Raw genomic sequence first — 22516 nt, forward strand, 5'->3', positions numbered from 1 at the left:
GATATGAGTGACTTCGGTTGGTTCCGAGCCAGGGAGTGAGTTCTTCAGGGTGATATGTTTGCCAGTAGAATATCATCTCCGGCGATGTTGGGTAGGTTTTGCTGCGGTGCTGTGTTTGGGAGCCGTACCGAAAGCGTAGGCTCGGTTGAGCTTTTGTATTGGCAAAAGAGTGATTTTTATTGCGCGAGAGTGTGAAATGTGTACGAGTGGAAATAAAAACGATCGTATAAACAAAGTCAACGTGCGCACCTTGGGGAAATACTCATCACACGCACAGTGGTCTCGTGATGTTTGAAGTTGTGTAAAATCTGTTTTTTTTGTATGAGTGTTGTGATTATTCATTAAAAATGTCCAAAAAACGTACAATGTACTAATTTTATTTTACGTTTGCTGATCACTTGTCTTCTATTGTTTTAATAATGTGTCTTTGAGTATTGATTTGATTTTTGGTGTTTTTAATTTCAAAATAGTTTCGATAAATGATTCGAATAATAATTCTTCTATGACATAAAATTATTCAGTACCATTAAGAAGTTGGAATGTTTTGAACTAAGTCACACCCACAGTTCCTATTTTGGATTACTCTGGAGAGTATGATTGGAACGAATTGCTTTATTGCACGGAGAGTTAATGGGAATCACTTCATCGCTGGATGGAAACACGATAGAATTTACCGATTATCGAGAGTTAGAGAGATAGAAAGAGAGAGAGAGAGAGAAAGAGAGTTGCCGACTGACGATCGTTTGTGTGAATGTACCACCAGTTTCTTGATTCCAGCTTAAAATATGGTTAATAGCTTTGGTTTTCATGTTCTCGCGATGCTGACTGTTTTGCCGTCGCTAGTTGTCAAACATAGAATACAGCCAGATGTTTTTATATTGCAAAAATTTATTCTAAAGCACTTTAAATGCATTACTATTTAAAACGGGAATTATTCATTTATAACATAATATTTCTGCTCGCACACCCGTTCTATGGCTTATAAGATTCTGATATATTTGAAATCATTTCGCAATGATGGACTGCATAACCAAGAGCAGACCCAATGATATTCCAAAATGCGCCAAGGCAGCCAACGAGCGCAAAATTATGAACAGAAATTATTAACAATGCAATAAATCATTAAAATATATGATGATTTTTTCTTCGTGCGCCTTGCCGAGGGCCACAAGCAAAAGCACAACTGCTGCGGAAAAGTGTGAGCGAAAAAAAATTAAGACATTAGCCATAAATGAAATGAAAATATTATAAACCCAAATGATGTCGAAACCAAGTGATGGAGGAGCCAGAGGAGCCAAAAAAGATTTTCGGTTGCTGGTATGTTTCGTTCTATGGTTGTTGGATGCGGGATACAAAACAAAAACTGCTCAAGTGTATATCTATATAGGAAAACACATTATTTTAAAATTTAATGTTTTATGCATATTTATCCCCACTGCTATTCCGTGCAGCAGGCGAAAAAGAAAACAATTTCTGACTGTCTGCTTCCCTCAGAGCTCAGCTAACGTCTTAATGGGAAACTCCAAGAGCACACCCTTGAAGATGTGCAGCCTTTGCTATCATCGCGGGGTAAAACATGGAAAAAATACAAATGATAAAAAAGTAAGAAACCACGGAATACCATCACCTTAATAGCAATTGCTTGGGGCGCACTGGCCTTTACTTTTAGATTAACTTACATGAGTATCACCATAATTCAAATTTCTAAATGTTTAATTCTTTATCAATGAACACCGTATCCACCCTTGCCACTTGTATTCTGATTTATGTGTCGAGAAATTACTCATCTGCGGTAAAGATTTTGACTCCCGGGAAACAAATAATTTAACTGAGAGGGCTCGATAAATACAGATGGCTGGAAATTTCGTTCAAAAAGAATTTGCATAATCATATATGATTTACAGATTCATCCGATCCTGCGTGTATTCTTCATCGGGGAAAAACATCGATGCAGAGGGTGCCAAAAGCAACTGGAAGCATTTCATGCAACTTCTACTATTGTTTGGTTGTAAGCAAATTGGCTTAGAAGCTTTCAAACGGTAGGTGCTAAAGATTATGTTCGGTTGCTATCTGAATACGCTATCCACGAATGCTGGCCGACAGCTCAGAAGCATTGGTTCTATTTATTAGTTCAGTTCGTTCGAGTAGAGTAGAATCAAACTAAGAAGGACTCATATGACGTGTCTTGTGATACACAATTTATATAAGTGAAACAATAATTCGAAAACATGCAAGGACATGGCTTAATTGATATTTGCGTAAGAACCAAGCTAATTCAATTTTGAATTTTATGGAGAACCTTTATGCCCAACGATAAAAATTAGAATAAGATATATTCTAAGACGTTCGTAGCTAAAATTAATAACCGTCCCTTTTGACTTCTAAAAATCACCATTCTACATTTTATGTATTAAATTACATGGATGTGTGCTGTGATTATAATGTGATAGTTTCGAGTGCTACAAATATAGCCGCACAATGGAACAATAATTTGAACAATTACACCAAAATGACAAATGTTTCCATGAATAATCATGAATCAAAAAACTTTCATGGACACCGCGTCCCAGGCCGATGGTTCCACGAGTAGTCCTATCTCTCCTGGGTCACGCAAGACAATGAGACGTTGGTGGAGAGGGAAGGTTTGCCTGTGGTTTCCAGCGGACATGGTTTGACACCCCTAAGTTTGCGCTTAGCACGAGACGAGCATCATGCGACCTACTACTACCTCGTGTGCATATATAACAATGCGCTAGTTGCGAAAGGGGTGAAATGTTGAAGCGTGTCTGAAATTTGTAATTTTAATTTTATTCGCCGTCATATTTTATATAAACTATAGTCGAGTATCGGTGACGATTGTTTTCTCATTGAACCCTGTTTTTAAGTTTAGAATAGAATCGTTTTATTATTAAATGTTCTACTTGATTGCAGTACAGTAGGATTCCGTTTTTGGCAACATGCAATATATCCCCAAAAGAGAAATTTGGACTAAACCATTTTGCGTGTTAAGGGAATTTAAGGGAACCATTTTGCGAATTCATCGCGGTCAGTAAATTGAAACAAAAAAAAACTTAATTTAAGTTAGGTCTAGTGCCCTTAACGCACAAAGCGGTTTAGTCCAATTTTCCCTTTGGGAATTTATTGCATAATACCAGGCGTTTCTCGTCAGCAAACCAGAGCTATATTTGCATCCTGGGACATCACTCGGGACAAGTGGCTTTGGGTGTTCACGTATGTCATGTGAACTGTTTGAGTTTTTTTGTGTATGTAACTAGTGCTAATTTGGGTACTAGAGAAGATACATCGTCTAACTAGACACCCAGATGGTGCTAGTTACTGACGAGATGAACTCGAAACATAAAAAAAGACAAAACTTAACAATATATTTCTTTTCAGTTGCCAAAACTGCAACCTTACTTTGAAAGCTTTTATTTTCAATTTGTTACATCATACATGTTACAAGAATAATTATTATATAAGAATATGTAATATGGAATGAAATGCAAATTTAATTTTATTTGCTATGCCCGCCCCCATAAAATATAGTAAATAAGACTCCCATGTTTGGAACTAAAGTGAAAAGTTATATCAATTATTACCACATGTGTATGAGCATTTTTTTAAAGATTTACTATGTACAACAATGTTGCCAAAAACAAAACCCATATGTTGCCAAAAACGGAACTTTTTTGTTGCCAAAAATGGAGCATGCCAAAAACGAAATCTTACTGTACTTAAAAACACAACATGGTTCATATGATGAAGAAACACTCTAAAACACTGCCAAATCCGAATTAATTATTATTTCTCACCTTTCTTTTAACCTTTTGCATACATAATTAAATCAATGAGAGATTCTTTCGAAGTAGCACTTTGTTATTTTCTTTAAAGTGGTGATATCTGCTCACGCATTCGAATGCACAAGTTACCCATCACAAGATCCCTACCTGGATGTTCGTTTGGTGCTGCTTTCGGAGTCAGTTCTTTGAATGTAAATTAAATACTGATCGTTCAGCCGCTTTGTCTTTGCTTCTTCTTCTCAAGTAAAAATTACATTTAGCATGCTTTTTATATGCTCATGTTTCCTATCAATTAATCTGTTTGCGCATTTCATCACGCTAATGCGCCTGAGTAAAGTCCAGGAAAATAAAATTACTTGTTTGCGATCGTTTCTTCCGCACATGACTACAGTGTAGGGAGATATTTTTTTACAAATATGCATATATTATGGTAAGGAGAAACAAGTACTGCAAAAAGTAGAATTATCCATATATTTCCACTAGCACTAGCGATAGATGCGCTGGCTATAATAGGTACCAGGACATGGCGGAGAAATCAATTGAATAGTTTTAGGCGTCGTTGAACTATCTGAAACAACTGTAGGAACAGTAGACCCAAAGACACGTGCGAAGTTTGAATTATATTACTGGCGAAATTCGCGAATCCCAAAAAACATGAGTTAATTGTTATCTGAACAACAACGTTCAGAATGTATTGTATTAGGGTGCATGCGTAAAATGGATGTCCAAAAATGGTGTTGTGATATCGAAAATAGAAAATGATTAGCAGAAAGATTTCCCACCAAACCAGCCGGTGAAAACCGTGCCTAGCGTAATCCTATATCCTACACATTACACAAGTTGTTACTACGATGGTTAGAAACGATAGTAAGCATTTTTTTCGAAATTATACAACAATATTAAACCCAGATACACTTTTCAATTGCATAAAGCTAAAATATCCGTTAGTTTCTCTTGATTCTACCGAGTAATTTGTATATATTTTGAAATTATTTAATGGAATGTGGGTTGCGTAGTGTCAATTTATCTCAAATAATCGCTTTTAAATGCACTCGCATTTGCAATACGTAAATAATGCTGTTTTATTTTTTGTGTTTGTTGCATATAGAAACAACAAATGTAAAGGGGAACATTATCCTGTACTTTTGATGATTCTAAATTCTAGATTTATGACAAATGAAACAGCCTTTATTACAATGTCCAATATTGCGTGTTGTACATGCGAGTACAACCCTAAATGAATAAGAAATAAATAAGGTTAATCTTTGCGTGCCAGAATTATCCCTGGTAATTTACCGAAACACATACACAAACTTAATACTACCATTCCATGGTAGAATTTACACCAGTTAGCACTAGGTAGCGTCAATTTAACCCATTCCCCGATCACGATGCCATATATCCGCCCCACAGTAGCATAACGAGTGACAAAACTCCAAAAAAGCAATGTCTTGTAATTCTTTTATAAATTTCATTTTTCTCTTGGTTTGAATAAAATTATCTCAAAATTTTACGATAATCGGATGAAAAATGAATTTTTAACATGTCGTTGAAGTAAGTAATGTTGAGGATTTCTATTCAAATCAATTCATAAGAATTGTTCGTATCTTCGAACTTCAAATGGCATTATCCCAAGCACTAAATGGCCGATTGTTTTGAGTCCTTTGAAGATATAATTGAATGTGCCAAACTATAGATGTGAGTTTCTTGCGCAGAAATCATTTACGTTTGTTCTTCATCAAGAAAAAGAAATTGAAAAATTGAATGTCATCTCAGTAATTTATATTTATAGGTCTTACAATTTTTGAGATGGTCTCCTACGGGTCACTTATCATGAATCTGACTCAAAATTTGATGCAGTTTCAAAATATAAAATGTTAAAATATATAAAATGTTAGAATCAAGATATCCGTTTGTGTGCACGATGACAAGATTGACATGTCGGAATACGGAGCGATAGAATCCGTTAAGTTCGAAGAATTTTTTTTCTCAGGTATTACCAACAGCATTCGTATCGTAAGAATGCGAGAGACGAAGTCTATTTCTTCTTAACTAAACTATCAATGCGAAATAGAAGGCGATACCAAATCTCAAATCACGCTGTACACATGTGGACGACAGACCCCTACGTCTCAACTCTGTAACATTTAAACACGCTATGAAAACAAACCTATAACAAAACAACATCAACTGCAAGCCAACAAAACACACAACCCTCATCAACATAACTTCTCAGACACCAACGAATGCCAGAGCAACAGCACAGCGTTTCCGACCGTTGTGATGCGCCTACCATCTCCATATCAACAACCAGTACCACCAACAATGAAAGAAACGACAAAGCTTACGGATATACGACCGTGACTCGTTGATCCAACAAACAATCCAAGTCAGTTAATCGTAAAAACTTATAAAATATCAATTGCGAAGACAGCACAGACGAAAACGAAAAATGGATATAAAGCAGGCAAATTGAACCCCAAGCAACAGTAAGCAATGCAGGATGTCCAACAAGAAACTATATCTTTACGCGAAATAACGAAACACGTTCACAAAATCCGATGGACATATAATAAAATCGATTTATTTATTTTTATTTACCCATTGTAAATATTAAGAGATGCACGGGTCAGTCAAGCTAACGCATTAAGCCGTCTCAAATAAACGAAATATAAAAAAAAAACAATTTACTAGACATTTCTTATAATTATAATTCCATAGCCATGGAATCGTAGTTTGCATAAATGATAAAAGCACTATTTCTCCCCTAGGTGGAATAGGAACAGGTTTATATTTGACTAGCTAATACCCATCGCGCGTTGCTGCGACTTTCAACGAAATATGAGGAAAACACAATTTGTTCTAAAGCGCCAACTGGCGGGCAGATAATCTCCAACCAATAGCATACAAACACGCTCCATAACAAACGCCTACTATGTACAAATTTTTACAGCAATCTATATATATATATATATATATATATATATATATATATATATATATATATATATATATATATATATATATATATATATATATATATATATATATATATATATATATATATATATATATATATATATATATATATATATATATATATATAATATAAATATATATATATATATATATATATATATATATATATATATATATATATATATATATATATATATATATATATATATATATATATATATATATATATCGATCGATAGATTAGTTCAGTGGGTTTTATGTTAGTGATTGAACCACTATCGATTCTTTAAAAATTAACAAAATTTGTCTAGCTTTGCTGCTCCATTAAGCTCCATTATTTCAGACAATAACAAATATACTGAAAAAAGTCACTAAAGAAACACAGTAGTTGGAATACAATCCCGTCGACACTGTTAAGATATTGGTAGTAGATTGAAACGGAAATTCTTTGTTTTTTGGAATGGCACTCTTGAAAAGCATGACACTGTCTACACTTGAATCTTTAAGGTTATTTTTCTTTTATTGTTTATCGAAAAACACCTTTAAAATCTCACCCAAATCTGCGAATTGCCTGCAAACCGTTGCTCTTTCTCAATCCCCGGAATGCCAATCTCTGTGTTTTTGTAATTTCTGTTTTGAAAAATTTATTTCCGAAATCATAAATAACAGTGTAATGTTCATAAATCGATTTATCCCGGACAGCAGAGGCATGAAAAATGAATGACTCGGTTGATTTATGGTATCACCATTTGCCGAAAATACGTACACACACACATGCATACAATCACGCAGGAGCCGCACCACAGAACCGGCCTATGGCGAAATGAAAATTTCCCGGGAAGGGCATGACATTCGAAACGCGGACGATTCACATTTTTTCACCATGTCAACTCCTGGTAAATCTCATACTGTCAATTTTCCTGAAAATGCATAAAACACAATATAATATTCCATCGTAAAATTTGTGGAGTACACAACTATTTACCAGCTATTCAGCAATTCGGAAATAATACCAAAAGTGTTGGAACAATTCATCCAGGTCACTCGGAAATCCCCTTACCCTCGAAAGCTAGAATGTTTTGTCAGCAAGAATAAATTATGGCTTTGGAAGTTTCGTTCGCCGCTGGAAGATACTTCATTTGTTTCGATTCGGTTGCATCATCGCTATCCCTCTAGCTACCAACACGCCATTATATTGTAGTTTTCAAATGGGGCGGAAAATGTGTACGAGTTGGAAAAATTAAACTAGATCACACGCACACGTGTTTCCTCTCACCTCCTGTCACGCTCTCTGTTCGCCTTTTGGTTGCACAGGGGCAGGCAACCTTTCCGAGGGCACGTTCCCGAATTTCTTCGCCGTAGGAAAATGGTGGAAATGTTCTAAATTTATGCATAAAGCATATCCTATTGCAGAGAAACGGTAAAATAGTAGTGGTTTTGATGGAAGCTGCGGTGGAGTGTGGTACAAGGAAATTGAGATCAAGCAGGAGGAAAAATAGGAAAATTATGTGTTAGCAGCTGGTGTTTTGTTCTTATGATTTATGGCAATTTAAAATTATTATTCGGTGTGAGTCCCGTTTCCAGAGGAAAGTTGGAGGAGAGAGCCGTTTTTACATAATTTATCTCTTATTTATATGGATTATACGGTCTACAGCAGCCTTCCGAGGGGAAGCAAAATGTTCAGACACTTTTAACTACTCTAGTGGTAACTCTTTTCCAGCTATGCTGCTGCTTCACCAGTGGTAACATATTGCGTGGTATTAATTTTTTCTCGTGATCAAATTGGGTGAGGTTCATGTATCATTTCCCGTTTTATTCCTCGCTATCTTCTCGAGTGTTAGATTTATGTTCGGCAAATCCTTGTAAACATTTGATCAAACAATGTGGCGTCTAAATGGCTTCCATCTAACAGCTCGTTAATCAAAAGTAAATTAAGAATCTTTTCCTATAAATTAAATCTACCGATATGTGCTTGCAATGGAGACGCGTTACACTTAGTATTAAACTACACGAGTTTAGGATTGTGTATCACTCTGAAAATAAGAAATTCAAGTTTGTTATGTGCGTTGCTCCCTAAAGAGTAATTTTTCATGTTGGCTCCGACCAAAAGAAAAGCATTTGTGCGTATAGAAAGAATTTCAGCTGTGCTCCCCCGGAAGCCAGAAACTCTCGAGCAAAATATTTCCCAAACTGTCTTCTTTCCTTAATTTGCCATATATCACCGACCAGTACCGGTGTCACTCTGCAACGAAAAGGATGAGTGCAGAATAGAGAGCCACCCACATTTAAGCACAATCATACACACACACTTACATAATAACATGGGCAGAGGGAACGAAACGCACATTAAAATGTATAAGAAATATATCAACCGTCAGAAGAAGGAAAATTTAGCTGTGGGACAGGAAGGAAGAAAAGGTGCTATACAATACAGAATTTTCATCATGTTGTTGTGGTATCAGCTCTGAAAGTCGAAAGTCGTAACAAACTACTTTTCTGTTACAAGTACCTATATTAAATGATCGCTAATATTTTTAATTTTTAATATACTGTCATAATAGATTGTTGTATAGTTTTTCAAAAACTTGTACTGTTGATACTTGTTAAAATGTTTGATAATCACCAATAAGGCGAAATTTATAATGCAAATATTTATTTAAATTAACGAAAAACGTTTCATAGATTAGTTATTTTGCATCGAGTTATACTATACATAAGTGATATAGTAAAGACCCGTTTTTATCAGCCCCTTGGTGAATTTTAGGCTGATAAAACCGGGACATTGATAAAATCGGGACATATATTTTTCTTTCTTTTTAAGAAACCGAAGCTCTTAAAATATTCTTTAGTCACTATATATAGCCTCATAACCTTTCCTGATTATTTAGCTTAAACCTCCTTTAAGGGGATCCAACAGCGCAAAATTAAAAAAAAAAATTTTTTTTTGCATATTTCGGATCTCTAAGATAAGAAATATACTCAAGAAAGGATTTGTTCGAATTCAATTTGGTTCGTCTGCTAGAGCCCATCAAACTACCAATTATCAATTTTCATATAAAGCTGATAAAATCGGATCAAAAAGCTGATATAATCGGGAGCTGATAACATCGGGTCTTCACTGTATTTTGCCTTATATGTGCCTTGAGGGATCTTGGTTTTTATTTTTGATGCATTTTGAACCAACCAATCTTCTAAACTACTAAAAGTTTTTGGCAGCCTTTAAGTAGCAACGATTTTTATTACCAGAAGCATGTTTCCGCATATAGATCGGGAATGGTTCATATAAAAATAATTTCATGAAGCGTTTCAAATTTTTAAGAAAAAATTCAATTCCAAATTTACAAAACTAGGGTTCTAGAAAAAAAAATCTGAATCACTTCCTAATGCATATTTTATATCCAATGAAAAAACCAAATCTGCCGAAAACTCATCCGATTTTCAGCCTTCACAGTGGTATTACCCCTTAAATGAATGGAACGAAAATGGTCATAAGCATTCGTTTAATATTACAAATTACAAGTTGGTTCATCACAGCGATGGTTTTGTAACCTCGCTTTAACTTTATTTATTAATTTATTTGTGACGCAACGTTTTTGAAGCTTAAACATTTGGAATCAGCTATTTTCAACTGAAGGAATTATTGTAGTACAATTTTCGACAGGATCTTTTTTCGATTTTTATTTCTAAATCCTCACCGAAGTGGATGATGAACCAAGAAACCTCTGCCACTACTAAACAAAATGCTAACATTATTCGTTCACCGATGATATTTGGAGCTCCAGGGAAATCTCATTCTCCTACTGGTCCGAAGAACTCTCTAGCGACATTCTAACAACCGAAAAAAAATCGGCATTGCAAAGAAGAGATATTCTCGTCACTTTCTCCTACGACTCTATGCGAAGAGTGAGTGCTAGCTAGCTCACCACATTATTCGCCCAGTATCGTGCTTCTTAGTTTTTGGCTAGGGGAGAGTTTAATTTCGTTTTTTGGATGGTGTGAGATGCAATTTAAGCTGTCGTATCTGTGATCGTAAATCAACTTGATGTATTGCTTCTTACGGTAAAAAGATAGATTCTATATTTTTCTGCAAATATTTTTTCTTCTCTTTTCCATCTTTCCTGCACAGGAGCGTCTTCACCAATACCGAAGGAATTTGTTCCAGTTTTTTTTTTCTGTGACTCCCATCTGGAGCGTTTCCTTGACGATAACAAACAACATCCACCACGCAAGGACGAAAGCATCTCGACAGCCGTTTTTCTTTTTTCACTGAGAAAATCACCCATTTATCTGTGCATCCTTAATTTCCATCCCTAGCGCTGGTGATCGCAGCGACTAGTGCAAAAAATAAAAGTTAGAAACGGGAAAAATTGTGGGCGATGAATGTTGAGAACATTAAAAGGCCATTTTTCACCTGCCAAGGTAGTAACGTGATGCTAAAATACTTCAACTGGATCCGCTTCAAGTGACAGCATCCCGAAGTTTCTGTGGTCTACGCTTCATTGCTTTAATTATAAATTCTTGTTTATGAGATCGAGTGTACAATCATAATTAGCAAGTAGCAGCAGTAAACATGAAAGGGAACATGAATAAAACATAAAAATTAGAGTAATTTACTATAATCAAGAATTATGGTCGCGTGTGCTATAAAGCATAAGCAAGTGGGTTTTCCATTTTTCCACAGCGACAATGGTTTCCAAAAGTTAGCACTGGACCCAATCTGTTCTAACAAGGCATAGAGAAAAAAACGGTGCGAGTACCTTTTTGACATTGGCTTCGGGTTGTAGCTTTTTCTGATTACACGATTCCACTTCTTAGTTAATGTAAATTTATTTCTCATAAGGTGCTTGCGGCTTACAAGCAAGACGCAGGAGAAATGAAAAACGTGTGAATTGACTTTTTCTGCAACACCGAACAAGCACCATGAACGGACCAGTCCGAGTCGCCGCAGCCATGGCAGGCTTGATTAGCGGGATGATAAATTCCTGCGGTCTTCCACTTTGTCCTGGCACAGCGGCATTTGGAATAAAAAGGGGACTTTCCGTTCAACGAGTCTGGTCAATTGTTAAACAAGCTGCAATAACACTTATCTTGGTCAATGCAATCCACTCAGGTAACGCCCTAAAGCAATTTGATATTGACCGTTTCTCGAAACATAATTAAAACGTTTTCTTGGTAATTTCATCGGTAAACAATTTCGTCTGATAATATCTCAGTTTTATGGGATACTGCTGAGAAAATTCACACCGCAGCGTGCGAGTGCTCTGAGAAAGCATTTTAACAGTTTTGTTTGCCCAGTGAGTGGTGCTGCATTTTCAAAAAAAAAAGTTTTTTTCCATGAACAGCATCAGCAACTGCGCCACTGCGACGAGCAGTACGGTGAAACGCTGTTTTCATACAATCCTACACTACTTGGTAGGATGATGATCCATTTTTGAGCAGCATCCCTGAGCTTTATGAGAAAATGATTATGATGACAATCATCGTCAGCATACCCGATGAGCTGCTTTGCATGCGTCAATGATTGGAACTCTGAAAAGCCACGATGAAAAATTCAAATTTAATCTTTTTCTACCCTGGCACGATTACCTTTCGCATATTCATCGTGGACAAAATAAAACTCCATCGAAAAGAAACCAAATGTTACAGAACTGTAGGTGGATTGAGCCGATCACTCCGGGCTCCGATCCCGTGTTTGGTTCATTCAATGCGATTTGCGCCAAAAAATTTGAATAAAATTCAACAGATCCAAAGAGCAACAAAAAACTGGAACTGTGAAAGAAGAACGACAAAAAATTATATAACGAACGAACGATTCCAGCAAAATATAGTTCAGGCACAAGAATGGGATAGAACGAGAAATTTCAGACCAGCGCAGAGCCGAAATGATTTATTAAGTTCAATTAAATGGAAAATATTTTATTCAATTCACAGCCATAACTCAAGCGAGTGAGCTTCAAGAGAGTGAGTTTGTGATGAGTTTGGTGAGTAATGGACACTGAAAGCTGTGGATAGCGTTCGGTTGGAGTGTTTTCGAAGCGGCATGGAGGCATGAACACAGTTCCGCATGGAAAATAGTTCAACCACTTGATGGGGATCGAATATAAGATTACGAGAAAAAAAACATTCAGTATTAGTTTGATGTTTATTTTTGACCACCCAGCTGAACAACGTGGTCAAGCGAACCGTACAAACTCGGTTAATGGCTTGAGAGATCTTTTTTTTTCAGTGAAAGATTGAGCTGGCGACACTGCACAGTGGTCCAGATCGCTAATTTAGGAGGAATTTTTACTTTCTGACAAACCTGTATAATTTAGCCGTATCATGTCTTAGGATGAATTTGTGTACTTTAGAAGATGCTTCTTTTTATTGGAATAGTTATTAGGGTGGTTCTAATTTATCTAAAATACGAAAATAAACTTTTTACTGATGAAAGATAGAGCTCCACAGTCTTCCACAAAGTTGTAAAGTAACTTATTTTGAATAAATTTGTTGAACATATTAAAGCTCTATCTCTTTTAGTTTTTGTTATACAAGAAATTTAAAAAAAAGATTAGGGTGTTCCTGAAAAAACCGTTTTTTTAGTATAACTTTCGTATCTTTTACTTTTTGTTAACACAACCTTTGAACAGCTTATTGAAAACTTCAAGCCGAGTATTTTTCTCCAAGACACCGAAGGTCTAACTTTTTTCTTTAAAAAGTTATGGACACTTTTCGTTAAAAAAAATAGCCTATTTCAAGGCTCAATATCGCTGATGCGGGCACCTAAAATTGAATTCTGTTTCCACCACATGAAAGACCATACTTATTAGTATATTTGAGCAAAAATTGGCGAATACGATATTTTTTTAAAATTTGCAATTTAGATTTAAAGTTTGTAGTTTTGCAGGTTCAACGCATTAAAGCATTTACACACATATCGTTGTATTATGAAAAAAGCCACTTTCAAATATCATTCTCTCATCGCAGCAAGCTTTGCATAAGTGAAACGACTGTCAAAAAAGGTTTCTGATTTTATTCGTTTTAAATAAAACTAGTAAATATGGATATTAGTCGAAGAGAGTTGGCGAATTTGCTTATTGCTGGTAAAAAGACAGATGAACTGCTTAAGTTCATTACAAGTAGTAATCCAAATGTAAAATTGAGACTTGTTAATGTTCGAAAGAAATTTTATATTTTGTTAAAACAACCTTTGAACAGCTTTTAGAAAACTTCAATCCACGTTTTTTCATAACTCTGAAAGTCTAACTTTATACTTTCAAAAGTTATGGAAACTTTTCGCTCATAAATAGCCCTTTTTCAAATGTCATTATCTCTGATTGGGGCAAATAAAAGTAAGTTCGGATTGAACCATAGAAAAGAACATACTTTTAAGTATATTTGAGCAAAAATTGGAAAATATTATTTTTTTTAAGCATGTAATTTTAAATTTACTAACCAAAGTTTTAAATTTTATCGCATAGCGACATAAAAGAAATTGCCTAAAGCCTTTGTATTTCCTTTTCTGTTTTGCTTACATATCAACAATACAGAATGTGTTCATTAAAAATAATTTGGCTATGACAACAATTTATGATTTATATAAGGAGAATTTATTCAATGCCAATTAATTCAAAAGTAGATGCATTGCATTTTCAGGTATATCAAGCGGTGCTCGTTGAATTCGACGTTTACATTTAAGAGAAATTATAGGATCTGATGAAACAAGAAGTCTCTTGAAAACGTCATCAAGATTGACGAGTCGATCGAATTTGCGTGCGTGGAATTCTCGGAATCTGCGAATACTTTTATTCCTGGTTTCTTGAACTTCTTCACTGCACATACCTACTGGCAGCATGTTATGTTGAATAATGCTTCCTCCATGGACCAGGAGTTTATGCACGGTTGGTGAGAGAGCGTACCAACCATACAGGCGTACATAAAGCAATCGTGTATCTTCGGCGTAACTCCGGTAAGCATCCGCGTTAATTCCCAATTTGCTGTTGATGATTGTTAATAGCACATACATACGTTCTAGCAACATTTCGTCCAACCCGGTTTCTTCTGCAACGACATCTCGGTTTCTGAAAAATTTTCGAGCTGTGTTACCATCGTTAGAATTTCCGCCACCTGGCAAAGGTTCGCTAATACGAAGACCTAAACGGTCACGTAACGCTTGTCGAATTTTTATTTGTCGTTCCTTAAGCTCGCTGGTATTTTTGCCTACGCGCCAACGCGGTTTTGCTAGAGCTAAACGGTAAGCAATATTCAATAGTAACTCCATTGCTCGTATTAATGCATGTAAAGGTGAAAAAACATATAAACTATCCGGTGGATCGCTGGCTTCCAGTAAAGGATCATTCAATCGCTTTCCGGAGCGTTTGCATATATAACACGCTTGAGACGGTGTGCCTGTTACGTCATTCACTACCTTCGTATCAACCATGGAAAATATGAAGCTTGAACTAATCGGAATCTTGCGCATATTAACATTTACTATAGTCGGGACTAATTCATCGATTTGCTTGTTCATCGCGGCAACTTCATCCTTTGTTAGTTCAGGATTTTCCTTCTTGAAAATTAATTTTACTGGTCGGCACAGGGATACTGAAGATGGAAAATCATTATTCCAAAGAATGCAATCTCTTGACTCATCTTTCCGGCGACTAACTACACGTAAAGGTACTATAGATAGAGCAAATATATGCGAATCGTTATACTCGAATAGTTCTCCATTTTCATCTTCGTCAACGCACATTTGCTTGTATCTATGTTCAAGTGGAAAAGAGACTGTCAGTCAAAGTTTAGAAGAAAAATAATGTTGCCTACCGGGAATGGTTGCTGCTTCCATCGCAGCCCCACTTAAAGATAACAAACGTATTATCCTCAGGATGCAGTGGTAGAACTCCAATATTCAGAAACGAGATGAGTCGTTCCACGGTATGGTTAACAAGAGCTTGAAGGGGAACATACGCACAAGAAGGCTGAACAGAAATTCCTGAAAAAAATTGTTGATTCAGGGACGAATCTTTGAGAATAGTACATACCGATCGGATAGCATAGTTTCTTTTCTTCTACTATTTAATTATACGCGGGATAAATGTCCAAACCCTTCTGCATAACTGAGCTGCGTATGTTTTGGTACTGCGCCTTAGAAAAATCATTTTCACAATTAAATCTAAGTGCCTCCTCCGCAGTAAACGCTTCTGCAATCGGGACAGCCATAGATCCTAAATTCTCTACGGTAGATCTGTCGGGACTTTTCGACAATCGTTCGATTTGTCTGCCAACTAAACGGAAACCAGTAGAATTAGCGTTGACGGCTGACGCTAAACCAAGTTCTTCCGTGGAATACTTATCGCGCAACTTTCCTAATCTTTTTATTTTGGCTCTGCGACATATTTCGGAAAATGGTTTCCTCTTTCGGCCTTTACCTGTACCTTCGACTTCGAATCTTAGCTTTCCTTCAAGCCACACAAAATTTTCCAGCTCAAACCGAATTTGCGTGCGCTTACTCCGAATCCACAACCTTCTAAATTCCAACATGAAGATTTTTATTTTCTTCCGAGCACTAACAAGTCTCAATTTTACATTTGGATTACTACTTGTAATGAACTTAAGCAGTTCATCTGTCTTTTTACCAGCAATAAGCAAATTCGCCAACTCTCTTCGACTAATATCCATATTTACTAGTTTTATTTAAAACGAATAAAATCAGAAACCTTTTTTGACAGTCGTTTCACTTATGCAAAGCTTGCTGCGATGAGAGAATGATTATGAAAGTGGCTTTTTTCATAATACTACGATATGTGTGTAAATGCTTTAATGCGTTGAACCTGCAAAACTACAAACTTTAAATCTAAATTGCAAATTTTAAAAAAATATCGTATTCGCCAATTTTTGCTCAAATATACTAATAAGTATGGTCTTTCATGTGGTGGAAACAGAATTCAATTTTAGGTGCCCGCATCAGCGATATTGAGCCTTGAAATAGGCTATTTTTTAACGAAAAGTGTCCATAACTTTTTAAAGAAAAAAGTTAGACCTTCGGTGTCTTGGAGAAAAATACTCGGCTTGAAGTTTTCAATAAGCTGTTCAAAGGTTGTGTTAACAAAAAGTAAAAGATACGAAAGTTATACTAAAAAAACGGTTTTTTCAGGAACACCCTAATCTTTTTTTTAAATTTCTTGTATAACAAAAACTAAAAGAGATAGAGCTTTAATATGTTCAACAAATTTATTCAAAATAAGTTACTTTACAACTTTGTGGAAGACTGTGGAGCTCTATCTTTCATCAGTAAAAAGTTTATTATCGTATTTTAGATAAATTAGAACCACCCTAATAACTATTCCAATAAAAAGAAGCATCTTCTAAAGTACACAAATTCATCCTAAGACATGATACGGCTAAATTATACAGGTTTGTCAGAAAGTAAAAATTCCTCCTAAATTAGCGATCTGGACCACTGTGCACTGGTAGTAAAGTAACTATCAATTGAAACTGGAATTCATATATTTATTTTCATAAATCAGCAGCTATTGAAGTGGGTGCTGTGAATTAAAATTTTACACATGAAGGGAGGCATACCACATTTCATTTTTTTATGTTCAGTTCATTTGTAAAATGTATAAACTATAATCCATGAAACGTTTCAAAGTAGAATGCAAGATTTTTCAATATACAATCGCTAGCATATTTGGTTATAGAAAATTATTTCAACCGCAGGTAGATGAAACTTCCGTATAGAAAGTTGTTTATTATTTTCTCAAAATACGAGTAACGGTATCTATGGTGATTTAGTAGTCTCGCTAAGTAGAATCAATCAATTAAAGCCAAACAGTTGCTCTTCACGATTCTCGTGCACATTTAAGACAATCAATAGTCATTATTACTTAGTGATATGCTGGTACTCACAGCTAAAACTGAAAATCACATACCACGAGTGAAGCACGATTCACTTTTTGAATATCAACAGTTGTTCAATAATTAATTTCCAGTAATTATCGGCCCTTTTCTTCCCTATTCCATACTGCTGTAATAGCTATCGTCACCGTGAGCATGCTCTCTGTGGTAAAACGACCAACGAGAATGTGGGGAGAACCTTCATGCGGATGCCAAATGTCTCGAAAAAGGTCATATCTCATTTAAACTCGTACCGATGGAAATCTGCTGTCCCAGAATGACTCTTGTGCATTTGGTCTTTTCAGCTGTATCTTAGGTAAGTTTCAGCATTCGTTTTCAATACTAGTTAGAAGATTTTTGTTCCCTTTCTCAATCCTTTCATGACGTTCCTAGTATCTAAAAAACTTTCTATATTTTAACTTATGCAACTACGTCAATACTGTTTTGGACGTTAACGAGTACGATTATTAGATACACCCTAGTAGGTTACTGAGCACAGGCTGACAGAACATAAAAATAAAAGATAGAATACCATCATAACTACATAAAATTTTACGATGTATTTTAAAAACTTTGAATTTGCAAAATCAAGAAAAATAAGAAATGTGATTTTTTTTTCGAGAGTTGTCCTACTGGAGCTGTAGAGCTAGGTTCTCGGAAGGGCTCCCCGTCAGAATCACATACTACAATTTGCAGACGAGACAGGCAATGTCGCCCACTAAAACACTGCATTAGGCCAATTGTAGCGGGCCGTGATTCTGAATGTGATATTGTACGGTTCAGGTATGTGCGGGCGTAGGGACTCGCGATCGCGTGTATCATCGCGAAGAGCTCGAGCATTTGTAGTTAACGTGTTCGATCGCGTGTTCGTTTGTATGTCGCGTGTGCTATGTAACTTCGCGTGTATAAATTCTATTTTATAACCGTGTGCCTTTCGCATATTCGCGTGTGTTCTTGGATAATCGCGCGCGGACCGTGAGTCTAATACTTTATTTTTTGGTGTACTGCTAAGATGCTAAAAGAGTGTGAGATCTTCCATATCACTAGAGTGCCCGGTGATGTCGCCATGGAACGTATTGTTTGGTGGATATGTGCTTTATTTTTTGATTGGTCCTACTGAATGTATGGACCTAAGTTATTAGGACAGAGAGTAATGGTTTCCGGACGTGACCGATTCATGAGCGCGCGAAAACGGACGTTTGTAGGTTCGTGTTTGAGACAGCGTTTGAAACTTCGTAAGTGCTAAAACGTTTTCCTTACTACCGGGCTGTTACTAAGTTTGCGCGATCGCGAACGTAGGTGTGCGTTGTTAATCGCGAAGGGCTTAAGCGTTCGTACGTTAACGTGTTTGTCACATGTGCTCGCGTTCATGTGACTTCGCGTGTACAAGACTGGATTTTGTAACCGTGGCATTTCCTATATAGGGGAATTATGGTTAAAACCGACACCTTAAGCTTAACACTTTTTCTAAGTTGCCACAAAACCAATAAAATTATAATTTTTATGCAGAATTCTTCTTCAGAAAATTCTTAACAAGACTTAATTTTTTCAGCGCTTCAAAAAATTAATTTCATTAAAAAATATTGGTTGTAAAACTTGGAAAACAAAGTGACTTTTTGTAAGCACTGCGGGTAAAACCGACACCCCATAGGGGTAAGATCGACACCCCCTTTAATTTATTTTCTCTCCACTTTATTAAAATCTTTATCTTTATTAAACATGAGATATATGCTTGATTAATAAAGTGTGAGTATGTATGATGCAAATATGTGCTTTTTATTGCTTCATCATGTAGTGAGGGGAAGAAAGTTCGAAAGCGTAGTACTATAAATAAGAGTATTTTATGCTATAGGATTATTTATTGATATGAGTATTTCCAAATAATCCTTGCGCACATCATTGCAACCTCCAGTGTCATTTTATTTCATAAGAGAAGATTTTCAAGCGTTCTACGTTCTGCTAATTGGATTCATTCACTTATAAGTGACACACACACTTCTTAGTAAAACTATCTTTTTCAGATTTGATTTTTCGGACTCTGATCATCAACGATCTATTGGAGTATACATAATATCATTGTATCATTGTGATAAAATTCGTCTATGACAAACCAAGAGAACACTATAAATTCGGTTTGATGACCTTTTTGCAGAAATAGCAAAAGTTTCGTTAGAATCAGATAAGCAAAAATTCCAATTTTTGATTTTTAAAGAGACTTACAAGAAATAAACACAATAAAAGTATTTCTGTGTGTTTCTGCTAATACTATAGTGTTCTAATAGGCTAATTGAAGTGTCACAAAGATCCCCAGTATTTTGAAATGAATCGCAACTATACACAACCATCTTAACAGGGTGTCGGTTTTACCCTAACCATAGGGTGTCGGTTTTACCCCAACAGCGCACATTTTTTTATGAAAGCAATTAAAAATATTGATTTTTTCAAACTCGTCTTCAATGCACCTAGTTGATCATAGGACAGGCCGATAATAATAGGTACTGAAAAATGGGGTGATTTGAAAAGCTTTCGTTCGGTTAAAACCTTAAAATCTACCAACGAAATTTTACATCCAGACGAGTATGAACGCTGCTGTCGAATGTTTTGTTAATTTTTATGACATTCGGCGCACTAACGTAAATCCAATTTTTCTTCAAATGCTCTAAATAAACGTACTAATAATATTGTATCATTATGAAATGAATAAAAATTTGATTTCTAGGAAAAGTTGTGGGGTGTCGGTTTTACCCACAGTGTCGGTTTTTCCCACAATTCCCCTACGCGTGCGTTCTTGAATGGTCACGCGGACCGTCATTCTGATAGTTAGTTTTTGGTGTACAATTCACATTCTGACAGGGAGTAAGTTACCCCATATCACTAGAGTCCTCGGTCATGTCGCCATGTAACGTGGTGTCCAGTGGATATGAGAGTTTTCTTTTTTTTTTTTAATTGAACAAATTGAAGGCAAGGACATAGTCTGCTGATATCAAGGATAGAAACATCCGGAAGTGACCGATTCATGATCGTGCGAGTGCGGGAGTTTTTAGGTTCACGCTTGAGACTGCGTTTGAAAATTTATAAGAGCTGGGACATTCACTTTATCACCGGGATGTTATCATGTTTACGAGATCGCGGGTGTAGGTGCCGGGGATGGTCGCGAAGGGCTCAAGCATTTGTATATTAACGTGTTTGTCACGTGTATGTGACATCGCGTGTATAATTTTGATTTTATGATGATGTAGCGTGTATTCTTGTTTGATTGCGCGGGGACCGGGAATCTGATGCTTAATTTTTAGTGTATGGTACAGATGGTAGTCCGTTTCGCTATGGGGAAACTTGAGATCCAGGTCATGTCACCATGGAACGTGTTTTTTTAGTTTTTGATTGGTTCAACTGAAGGCATTAGTCCAGACTGGTAAAACTTTTGGACGTGACCGTTTCATGATCGCGCGAGAGGTGGGTTAATGTTTGAGACCGCGTTTGGAAGTTTAAAGATGCCACGTTTACTAAACTACCGGGGAGTTTTGATGTAGGCGAAATCGCGGGCGTAAGTATATGTGGATTATTTCAATTGCATGGTCGAGTTTGTGGCCAGGTTTGTGTTATCGCGAAGGCCACGAGCGTTTGTACCTATATGAGTATAGATAGCGTATAGTAGAGATATACTAATAAAAAGAATCAAAACATGCCGCATAAAGAAAAAAGATGCAAAGAGCTTGATGAGAAGTGTACAAATCTAACAATACTATTTTGGTATACATAAATAATGGAAAAGCAAACTAATAGATGTACAAAAGAAAAAGACTAATGAAGTAGAATAGAAAAACACTTGTAACCTGCAATCAAACTCGTCTAAATGCAGCAACTGTTGTATATTTATCATTAACGACAATTGCATGCTGTTAGACTTTCATCATGCTATGCTGGCCAGGAATGGATGACTCACGTGCGTCGGTAAATTTATTTTACCCTAATTTATCCAACCCGACTTTCCCGAATGAATAGAACCAAATGCTCAGATTATTCACCAGAAGTATTAGCCACTATTCTATCATATACGTCAGTTCTGCATCCATTCCCTGACCCAACTGTCACAAATACTCAGACGAATACATACATAGATAGACATACGACTAGCACATAACAGTTGTACACTAGTACGAAAAACTACGATTATCACAAAGCTACAACTAATAGGTTTCTACTTATTCTACTTTATTAAATTAATTTAATTATTAAATTAATTAGTATATGCATGATGACGAAGTCGACCGATAAATAGACACACAATGACTCCCTCCGTGAGCCCCGTCCACGAATACCACCAATAGAACAATATTTGCAAACAAGGCACACAGTATGTCAATCTACGTCGATCCGCCAGTCAGCCACGACACCGCGCATAGACCAGTGGTTTAGCGTTGGTATGCGCTGGTGCAGAGTATGAAAAAACATATAACATAAAAAAGGCACATAAGCCCTCTCGGTCTCCTCGATGCACCACTATCGAGGCGTAATGCAATACCCATCTTAAAGCAATTGATGCTTGATGATGTTTGTAATACCGTCAAACCCCTAAACCTTAGGGAGGGGTGCACAATAGTTCTAAGAATTTAAAAAAAAGCTAAATATCTTGCTTTCATAAGATAAAATCAATGGAGTGTTTACTATTTCATGATATTTCAATGCTACTTTCGGGGTTTTATGGCAATATGGAAATGAAAATAAGATTTCTAGAATATTATGGAAGTTATATTGTAGTATGGTATGGTATTTTATGGTGGTTATGGTACAGTGTTAAGATGAAACTTTTGTTGTATTTTTTGTGTTTTGTGGTAATGTATGGTGTTTTTTTCATTTTT

This window comes from Topomyia yanbarensis, chromosome 2 (assembly GCF_030247195.1).
Source record: "Topomyia yanbarensis strain Yona2022 chromosome 2, ASM3024719v1, whole genome shotgun sequence".
NCBI classification, from domain to species: Eukaryota; Metazoa; Arthropoda; class Insecta; order Diptera; family Culicidae; genus Topomyia; species Topomyia yanbarensis.